Source organism: Schistocerca americana, unplaced genomic scaffold, assembly GCF_021461395.2.
Source record: "Schistocerca americana isolate TAMUIC-IGC-003095 unplaced genomic scaffold, iqSchAmer2.1 HiC_scaffold_97, whole genome shotgun sequence".
In the NCBI taxonomy this organism is placed as follows: Eukaryota; Metazoa; Arthropoda; class Insecta; order Orthoptera; family Acrididae; genus Schistocerca; species Schistocerca americana.
This window is the reverse complement of record NW_025726752.1, coordinates 377501-387500: the sequence shown is the minus strand read 5'-3', so window position 1 is coordinate 387500 and position 10000 is coordinate 377501. Positions and strand designations below refer to the sequence as shown.

The following is a 10000-nucleotide window of genomic DNA, read 5'->3' as shown; positions in this document are numbered from 1 at the left end:
CTTAACCTAACCTATGTCGTACCTTAACCTAACCTATGTCGTACCTTAACCTAACCTATGTCGTACCTTAACCTAACCTATGTCGTACCTTAACCTAACCTATGTCGTACCTTAACCTAACCTATGTCGTACCTTAACCTAACCTATGTCGTACCTTAACCTAACCTATGTCGTACCTTAACCTAACCTATGTCGTACCTTAACCTAACCTATGTCGTACCTTAACCTAACCTATGTCGTACCTTAACCTAACCTATGTCGTACCTTAACCTAACCTATGTCGTACCTTAACCTAACCTATGTCGTACCTTAACCTAACCTATGTCGTACCTTAACCTAACCTATGTCGTACCTTAACCTAACCTATGTCGTACCTTAACCTAACCTATGTCGTACCTTAACCTAACCTATGTCGTACCTTAACCTAACCTATGTCGTACCTTAACCTAACCTATGTCGTACCTTAACCTAACCTATGTCGTACCTTAACCTAACCTATGTCGTACCTTAACCTAACCTATGTCGTACCTTAACCTAACCTATGTCGTACCTTAACCTAACCTATGTCGTACCTTAACCTAACCTGTATTGCGCCTTAACCTAACCTGTATTGCGCCTTAACCTAACCTGTATTGCGCCTTAACGTAACCTGTATTGCGCCTTAACGTAACCTGTATTGCGCCTTAACGTAACCTGTATTGCGCCTTAACGTAACCTGTATTGCGCCTTAACGTAACCTGTATTGCGCCTTAACGTAACCTGTATTGCGCCTTAACGTAACCTGTATTGCGCCTTAACGTAACCTGTATTGCGCCTTAACGTAACCTGTATTGCGCCTTAACGTAACCTGTATTGCGCCTTAACGTAACCTGTATTGCGCCTTAACGTAACCTGTATTGCGCCTTAACGTAACCTGTATTGCGCCTTAACGTAACCTGTATTGCGCCTTAACGTAACCTGTATTGCGCCTTAACGTAACCTGTATTGCGCCTTAACGTAACCTGTATTGCGCCTTAACGTAACCTGTATTGCGCCTTAACGTAACCTGTATTGCGCCTTAACGTAACCTGCATTGCGCCTTAACGTAACCTGCATTGCGCCTTAACGTAACCTGTATTGCGCCTTAACGTAACCTGTATTGCGCCTTAACGTAACCTGTATTGCGCCTTAACGTAACCTGTATTGCGCCTTAACGTAACCTGTATTGCGCCTTAACGTAACCTATATTGCGCCTTAACGTAACCTATATTGCGCCGTAACGTAACCTATATTGCGCCGTAACGTAACCCACATTGCCCCTTAACGTAACCCACATTGCCCCTTAACGTAACCCACATTGCCCCTTAACGTAACCCAACACACGTTGGGCCTTAACCCAACACACGTTGGGCCTTAACCCAACACACGTTGGGCCTTAACCCAACACACGTTGGGCCTTAACCCAACACACGTTGGGCCTTAACCCAACACACGTTGGGCCTTAACCCAACACACGTTGGGCCTTAACCCAACACACGTTGGGCCTTAACCCAACACACGTTGGGCCTTAACCCAACACACGTTGGGCCTTAACCCAACACACGTTGGGCCTTAACCCAACACACGTTGGGCCTTAACCTGCTCTGTAATTGTCATACGACGCGTTAAATTAGTGTAGTGTTGCCTAACTGCAACCCCCGCAATATAGTTTGCTACTCGCACTGCCCGGTCCCCAGTGTATCGCTTCATGTTAAACACCTTGCAGCTATACACTGTAATGTGGATGGCAGCAGGACGTACATGCTCAATGCCCTTTGCAGTTGTTCATTGGCATTTGCAGTTGTTCATTGGCATTCGCATGTGCGAAGCACTTAGCCTACGCTGTGGTACGGCCTGTGTCAACTGTCCGCTGATGTTGTACGTCCAAATCACACACTGTACTGCACATTGGTCCTCATGTACTGAATGATACATCGTGGTACATGTGACCGTACAACGACTGCGCCAACAACGGCGAACCATGCGGTCCAAATGTTGTGCACTCAGCTACGTGTCGTCTCCCTATAAGAGCTGGATTGCAGTGTGGTATGCCCTGGATGGCGATCAGCATGAGCCGTCTGTTGATGTAGTGGCGCGTGTTGTCAGACGTAGTCGTCTCTTCTCACACACCGTGATAGCATGGTGCACTGCGTTCCACATCTGCGACATGCGACAGAGGCCGGTTGACAGTCGTTCGCGCAATGGACATCGCATACGTACGGGGGCCACCTTCCACGTGTTCGCGAAGCGTGCACATGTTGTTGCGTGTATGTGGGCAGACATAGTGTGTCGTGACACCTGACACAGGCATGCAACAATCGTTGAATTTGCAAATGGCGATGGACGCCTACGTTTGCTGGTGACGTTATGCAAATGAACAACTGGTAAACCGTTGTGGTGCGGTTGTTCTCGCTAGAGGTGAATCAGTGATGGCGACGATCGGTTGAGCTACCAACCGGTTGTTCCAGCGATACCCACCATGCCCACGAACGTGAATGGCATCTGGGTGTGAAGCGATACGCGGCGGTGGCTGGGTGGGACCGTCCCCGGCCGGTGAGGGGGGGCCTCCCGGCGTGCTGGCCGCGCGGTGCGTGGGCGCACGCGCTACAGCCGGCTGGTGGGGGCGGCCAGTGGCAGGCGCGCCGGCCGACGGAGGCGGCAGGCGGCGCAGCTGCGCGCCGGCGCACCCTGCACGCGGCGCCGTGCGGCCAAAGTAGGTCCTCGCGGGCCCGGTGCGAAGCGCGGTGGACATCTGCAGTGTGCTGGTCCGATTGAGGACTGTGTGCGCTGAGGATGCGCCGCCGCCCGGCGCTCGGCGCCGCGACGCCGTCTGCTGCTCGGTCGCCTCTGCGGTTCTCGCAGGTGGTTTGTATCGCAGCTGTGCGGACGTGTTGGCGCGTGCGCTGTGCTGGGAGAGTTCGCTTCGGCACCCAAGTGGGGCTTTTGTCCTTCTGTGGCGCTGGCGTTGGAGCTGCCGGTCACCGTAGGTGGCGCGTGTTGTCTCCCGCCGGCAATGCCACGACAGCACGCTCCCGGGCCTCTGTCGGCAGCGGCAAGCTCAGTTGGGAGCACGGGTGGTCGCACCTAAAGCGTCTACTCGCCAAACTCCGGGCGATTGCGCCTCTCTCGAACCCGACCAAGTACTTAGGACGGCGCTGCGCGCCGCCGGGACCTGAGAGGGTTTCGAGGTGTATTGTGCAGGGGAGCTCAGCCTCCTCCTGTTTGCAGAATAATTGAGCGGACGCTTGCGTGTTCGCGCGGGCCCCCGGGACACACTCCCGGGCGGCCGGCTGCTCAGCTCTAGTTGACGCAGCTCCCTGGTTGATCCTGCCAGTAGTCATATGCTTGTCTCAAAGATTAAGCCATGCATGTCTCAGTACAAGCCGCATTAAGGTGAAACCGCGAATGGCTCATTAAATCAGTTATGGTTCCTTAGATCGTACCCACGTTACTTGGATAACTGTGGTAATTCTAGAGCTAATACATGCAAACAGAGTCCCGACCAGAGATGGAAGGGACGCTTTTATTAGATCAAAACCAATCGGTCGGCTCGTCCGGTCCGTTTGCCTTGGTGACTCTGAATAACTTTGGGCTGATCGCACGGTCCTCGTACCGGCGACGCATCTTTCAAATGTCTGCCTTATCAACTGTCGATGGTAGGTTCTGCGCCTACCATGGTTGTAACGGGTAACGGGGAATCAGGGTTCGATTCCGGAGAGGGAGCCTGAGAAACGGCTACCACATCCAAGGAAGGCAGCAGGCGCGCAAATTACCCACTCCCGGCACGGGGAGGTAGTGACGAAAAATAACGATACGGGACTCATCCGAGGCCCCGTAATCGGAATGAGTACACTTTAAATCCTTTAACGAGTATCTATTGGAGGGCAAGTCTGGTGCCAGCAGCCGCGGTAATTCCAGCTCCAATAGCGTATATTAAAGTTGTTGCGGTTAAAAAGCTCGTAGTTGGATTTGTGTCCCACGCTGTTGGTTCACCGCCCGTCGGTGTTTAACTGGCATGTATCGTGGGACGTCCTGCCGGTGGGGCGAGCCGAAGGCGTGCGACGCGCCTCGTGCGTGCTCGTGCGTCCCGAGGCGGACCCCGTTGCAATCCTACCAGGGTGCTCTTGAGTGAGTGTCTCGGTGGGCCGGCACGTTTACTTTGAACAAATTAGAGTGCTTAAAGCAGGCAAGCCCGCCTGAATACTGTGTGCATGGAATAATGGAATAGGACCTCGGTTCTATTTTGTTGGTTTTCGGAACCCGAGGTAATGATTAATAGGGACAGGCGGGGGCATTCGTATTGCGACGTTAGAGGTGAAATTCTTGGATCGTCGCAAGACGAACAGAAGCGAAAGCATTTGCCAAGTATGTTTTCATTAATCAAGAACGAAAGTTAGAGGTTCGAAGGCGATCAGATACCGCCCTAGTTCTAACCATAAACGATGCCAGCCAGCGATCCGCCGCAGTTCCTCCGATGACTCGGCGGGCAGCCTCCGGGAAACCAAAGCTTTTGGGTTCCGGGGGAAGTATGGTTGCAAAGCTGAAACTTAAAGGAATTGACGGAAGGGCACCACCAGGAGTGGAGCCTGCGGCTTAATTTGACTCAACACGGGAAACCTCACCAGGCCCGGACACCGGAAGGATTGACAGATTGATAGCTCTTTCTTGATTCGGTGGGTGGTGGTGCATGGCCGTTCTTAGTTGGTGGAGCGATTTGTCTGGTTAATTCCGATAACGAACGAGACTCTAGCCTGCTAACTAGTCGCGTGACATCCTTCGTGCTGTCAGCGATTACTTTTCTTCTTAGAGGGACAGGCGGCTTCTAGCCGCACGAGATTGAGCAATAACAGGTCTGTGATGCCCTTAGATGTTCTGGGCCGCACGCGCGCTACACTGAAGGAATCAGCGTGTCTTCCTAGGCCGAAAGGTCGGGGTAACCCGCTGAACCTCCTTCGTGCTAGGGATTGGGGCTTGCAATTGTTCCCCATGAACGAGGAATTCCCAGTAAGCGCGAGTCATAAGCTCGCGTTGATTACGTCCCTGCCCTTTGTACACACCGCCCGTCGCTACTACCGATTGAATGATTTAGTGAGGTCTTCGGACTGGTACGCGGCATTGACTCTGTCGTTGCCGATGCTACCGGAAAGATGACCAAACTTGATCATTTAGAGGAAGTAAAAGTCGTAACAAGGTTTCCGTAGGTGAACCTGCGGAAGGATCATTACCGACTAGACTGCATGTCGTTCGATGTGCGTGTCGTGTCGCGCAACACGCTACCTGTACGGCTCGCAGTAGCCGTGCGCCGCGTGCGGAACCACGCGTGCTTCTCAAAACTAACGCCAATGTTGTGTGGTACGAGCGCTGAAGCGCTGGAGCGGCTGGCCTGCGGCACCTGGCGCCTGGCGCCGGTTTTGAATGACTTTCGCCCGACTGCCTGTCCGCTCCGGTGTGGAGCCGTACGACGCCCATCGGCCGTGAGGCCGTTGGACACAGAACGCTTGAACAGGGGCCGCCACACGCCTACGTCCCGCCTATGCAACTGTCTTGAAAGAGACAGTGGAAACTAAGAAAAGATCACCCAGGACGGTGGATCACTCGGCTCGTGGGTCGATGAAGAACGCAGCAAATTGCGCGTCGACATGTGAACTGCAGGACACATGAACATCGACGTTTCGAACGCACATTGCGGTCCATGGATTCCGTTCCCGGGCCACGTCTGGCTGAGGGTCGGCTACGTATACTGAAGCGCGCGGCGTTTGCCCCGCTTCGCAGACCTGGGAGCGTCGCGGCCGCCTGTGGGGCCGGCCGCGCCTCCTGAAACGTGCGATGCGCGCCCGTCGCCTGGCGGTTCGCATACCGGTACTTACTCGGTAGCGTGCACAGCCGGCTGGCGGTGTGGCGTGCGACACCTCGTACAACGACCTCAGAGCAGGCGAGACTACCCGCTGAATTTAAGCATATTACTAAGCGGAGGAAAAGAAACTAACAAGGATTCCCCCAGTAGCGGCGAGCGAACAGGGAAGAGTCCAGCACCGAACCCCGCAGGCTGCCGCCTGTCGTGGCATGTGGTGTTTGGGAGGGTCCACTACCCCGACGCCTCGCGCCGAGCCCAAGTCCAACTTGAATGAGGCCACGGCCCGTAGAGGGTGCCAGGCCCGTAGCGGCCGGTGCGAGCGTCGGCGGGACCTCTCCTTCGAGTCGGGTTGCTTGAGAGTGCAGCTCCAAGTGGGTGGTAAACTCCATCTGAGACTAAATATGACCACGAGACCGATAGCGAACAAGTACCGTGAGGGAAAGTTGAAAAGAACTTTGAAGAGAGAGTTCAAAAGTACGTGAAACCGTTCTGGGGTAAACGTGAGAAGTCCGAAAGGTCGAACGGGTGAGATTCACGCCCATCCGGCCACAGGCCTCCGCCCTCGGCAGATGGGGCCGGCCGCCCGCGCGGAGCAATCCGCGGCGGGGTCGTGTCCGGTTGCCTTTCCACTCGCCGCGGGGTGGGGCCGTTCCGGTGTGCGGTGGGCCGCACTTCTCCCCTAGTAGGACGTCGCGACCCGCTGGGTGCCGGCCTACGGCCCGGGTGCGCAGCCTGTCCTTCCGCGGGCCTCGGTTCGCGTCTGTTGGGCAGAGCCCCGGTGTCCTGGCTGGCTGCCCGGCGGTATATCTGGAGGAGTCGATTCGCCCCTTTGGGCGCTCGGGCTCCCGGCAAGCGCGCGCGGTTCTTCCCGGATGACGGACCTACCTGGCCCGGCCCCGGACCCGCGCCGCTGTTGGCTCGGGATGCTCTCGGGCGGAATAATCGCTCCCGTCAGCGGCGCTTCAGCTTTGGACAATTTCACGACCCGTCTTGAAACACGGACCAAGGAGTCTAACATGTGCGCGAGTCATTGGGCTGTACGAAACCTAAAGGCGTAATGAAAGTGAAGGTCTCGCCTTGCGCGGGCCGAGGGAGGATGGGGCTTCCCCGCCCTTCACGGGGCGGCGGCCTCCGCACTCCCGGGGCGTCTCGTCCTCATTGCGAGGTGAGGCGCACCTAGAGCGTACACGTTGGGACCCGAAAGATGGTGAACTATGCCTGGCCAGGACGAAGTCAGGGGAAACCCTGATGGAGGTCCGTAGCGATTCTGACGTGCAAATCGATCGTCGGAGCTGGGTATAGGGGCGAAAGACTAATCGAACCATCTAGTAGCTGGTTCCCTCCGAAGTTTCCCTCAGGATAGCTGGTGCTCGTACGAGTCTCATCCGGTAAAGCGAATGATTAGAGGCCTTGGGGCCGAAACGACCTCAACCTATTCTCAAACTTTAAATGGGTGAGATCTCCGGCTTGCTTGATATGCTGAAGCCGCGAGCAAACGACTCGGATCGGAGTGCCAAGTGGGCCACTTTTGGTAAGCAGAACTGGCGCTGTGGGATGAACCAAACGCCGAGTTAAGGCGCCCGAATCGACGCTCATGGGAAACCATGAAAGGCGTTGGTTGCTTAAGACAGCAGGACGGTGGCCATGGAAGTCGGAATCCGCTAAGGAGTGTGTAACAACTCACCTGCCGAAGCAACTAGCCCTGAAAATGGATGGCGCTGAAGCGTCGTGCCTATACTCGGCCGTCAGTCTGGCAGTCATGGCCGGTCCTTGCGGCCGGCCGCGAAGCCCTGACGAGTAGGAGGGTCGCGGCGGTGGGCGCAGAAGGGTCTGGGCGTGAGCCTGCCTGGAGCCGCCGTCGGTGCAGATCTTGGTGGTAGTAGCAAATACTCCAGCGAGGCCCTGGAGGGCTGACGCGGAGAAGGGTTTCGTGTGAACAGCCGTTGCACACGAGTCAGTCGATCCTAAGCCCTAGGAGAAATCCGATGTTGATGGGGGCCGTCATAGCATGATGCACTTTGTGCTGGCCCCCGTTGGGCGAAAGGGAATCCGGTTCCTATTCCGGAACCCGGCAGCGGAACCGATACAAGTCGGGCCCCTCTTTTAGAGATGCTCGTCGGGGTAACCCAAAAGGACCCGGAGACGCCGTCGGGAGATCGGGGAAGAGTTTTCTTTTCTGCATGAGCGTTCGAGTTCCCTGGAATCCTCTAGCAGGGAGATAGGGTTTGGAACGCGAAGAGCACCGCAGTTGCGGCGGTGTCCCGATCTTCCCCTCGGACCTTGAAAATCCGGGAGAGGGCCACGTGGAGGTGTCGCGCCGGTTCGTACCCATATCCGCAGCAGGTCTCCAAGGTGAAGAGCCTCTAGTCGATAGAATAATGTAGGTAAGGGAAGTCGGCAAATTGGATCCGTAACTTCGGGATAAGGATTGGCTCTGAGGATCGGGGCGTGTCGGGCTTGGTCGGGAAGTGGGTCAGCGCTAACGTGCCGGGCCTGGGCGAGGTGAGTGCCGTAGGGGTGCCGGTAAGTGCGGGCGTTTAGCGCGGGCGTGGTCTGCTCTCGCCGTTGGTTGGCCTCGTGCTGGCCGGCGGTGCAGGATGCGCGCGCCTGCGCGGCGTTCGCGCCCCGGTGCTTCAACCTGCGTGCAGGATCCGAGCTCGGTCCCGTGCCTTGGCCTCCCACGGATCTTCCTTGCTGCGAGGCCGCGTCCGCCTTAGCGTGCTCCTCCGGGGGCGCGCGGGTGCGCGGATTCTCTTCGGCCGCCATTCAACGATCAACTCAGAACTGGCACGGACTGGGGGAATCCGACTGTCTAATTAAAACAAAGCATTGCGATGGCCCTAGCGGGTGTTGACGCAATGTGATTTCTGCCCAGTGCTCTGAATGTCAACGTGAAGAAATTCAAGCAAGCGCGGGTAAACGGCGGGAGTAACTATGACTCTCTTAAGGCGGCCAAGTGGCGGCGGTGTGGCTGCATCCGGACTTGGCTTTTCGAAGTGCGGTCTTGATGTAGTCGTGCTGCTGCTGCGAGGTGCCTTCCTTGGGTTATAGTTACAGGGAGAGTGATGCGCAATACATGGGCCTAGCCCTCTTAGCCTCTCCTCTCTTGCGGTCTTCTCCCCTTCTCGTGGGCCCGCTGATTTTTGCAGAGTGGAAGACCGCACCAGGGGCTTGGGGGGGTTACCAGCCCCCCCTCGCATTATCCCTTTATAGTTGGGGGCAGCCGACAAGAAACAAGAGATGGTGGCCCTTCCGCTGAAGGTGCCACCCCAGCTACCCCAGCACCTATCCGGCCAACCGGCCGTAACGAAAATGCGATAGTTTGTGTAGCTCCCTTTGCTTGCAGTGAGTGCCACCGCACTTTTACCACGAAGAACGGTCTCGGGGTCCATCGCCGCCGCCAACACCCTGCGGCCGCCAACGCTGAGATCGTGACGGAGAGGCATCGCGCGAGGTGGACGGAGGAAGAAGTCCTGTCGCTCGCCAAGGCAGAGGCCGAACTGTTCCTGGAGAGGGACGCCCGGTTCTTCTTTGTAAATCAAGAACTTACCAGGATGTTCCCCGACCGAACGCTTGAGGCAATCAAGTGCCGACGGCGGCAAGCTGCCCACAAGCAGCTTGTCCGCCAATTCATGGAGGCACTTGAGATCGGTCGGGGTGAAGAGCCGGCGTCCCGCCGTGGAGCAGCGAGCTCGCTGCCTGACGCGGGCGAGGCCGCTGCGCCGCCCGTCGACGCAGCCGAGGACTTCGCGGCCGACACCACCGGGCCGCCGCCGGAGGGGCCGACTGACGCCGCCATCTGGGAGCATCTGGCGGGGCTACCTGCTTCCGCCCAGCGTTTCTCTGCCCTGGATCGAGTCATTGGTCTGGGGCGGGGCACGCCGCCCGATGTCATCCTGGGCATGCTCCCGGATGCCCTTGCGTCGGTCGGGTCCAGGGGGGAGAGGTCGATCACCAGGACACAGCGGCCGCGCCAACCATCCAAGCGGCCGCCTGCCGCCCCGCCGCTGCAGAAGCGCAAGCGGCGCCGCTGGGAATACGCGCGGACACAGGACGCCTTCCGTAGGTCGCGTGCGCGTTGCGTGCGCGGCTTGCTGGACGGCACCCTGCTGCAGCCGCCACCCGACA

At 57.1% G+C, this 10000-nt stretch overlaps 2 non-coding genes and 1 pseudogene across 2 annotated transcripts; all 3 read left to right on the top strand.

Annotated features, from left to right (window-relative positions):
- Positions 1-3332: 3332 nt before the first annotated feature.
- On the top strand, positions 3333-5242 carry LOC124593001. Its single transcript, XR_006977752.1, has one exon. It is a non-coding gene; the product is annotated as a small subunit ribosomal RNA (ribosomal RNA).
- Positions 5243-5593: 351 nt separating this feature from the next.
- On the top strand, positions 5594-5748 carry LOC124593116. Its single transcript, XR_006977838.1, has one exon. It is a non-coding gene; the product is annotated as a 5.8S ribosomal RNA (ribosomal RNA).
- Positions 5749-5936: 188 nt separating this feature from the next.
- LOC124593093 overlaps positions 5937-10000 on the top strand; it is a 7955-nt pseudogene continuing 3891 nt past the window's right edge.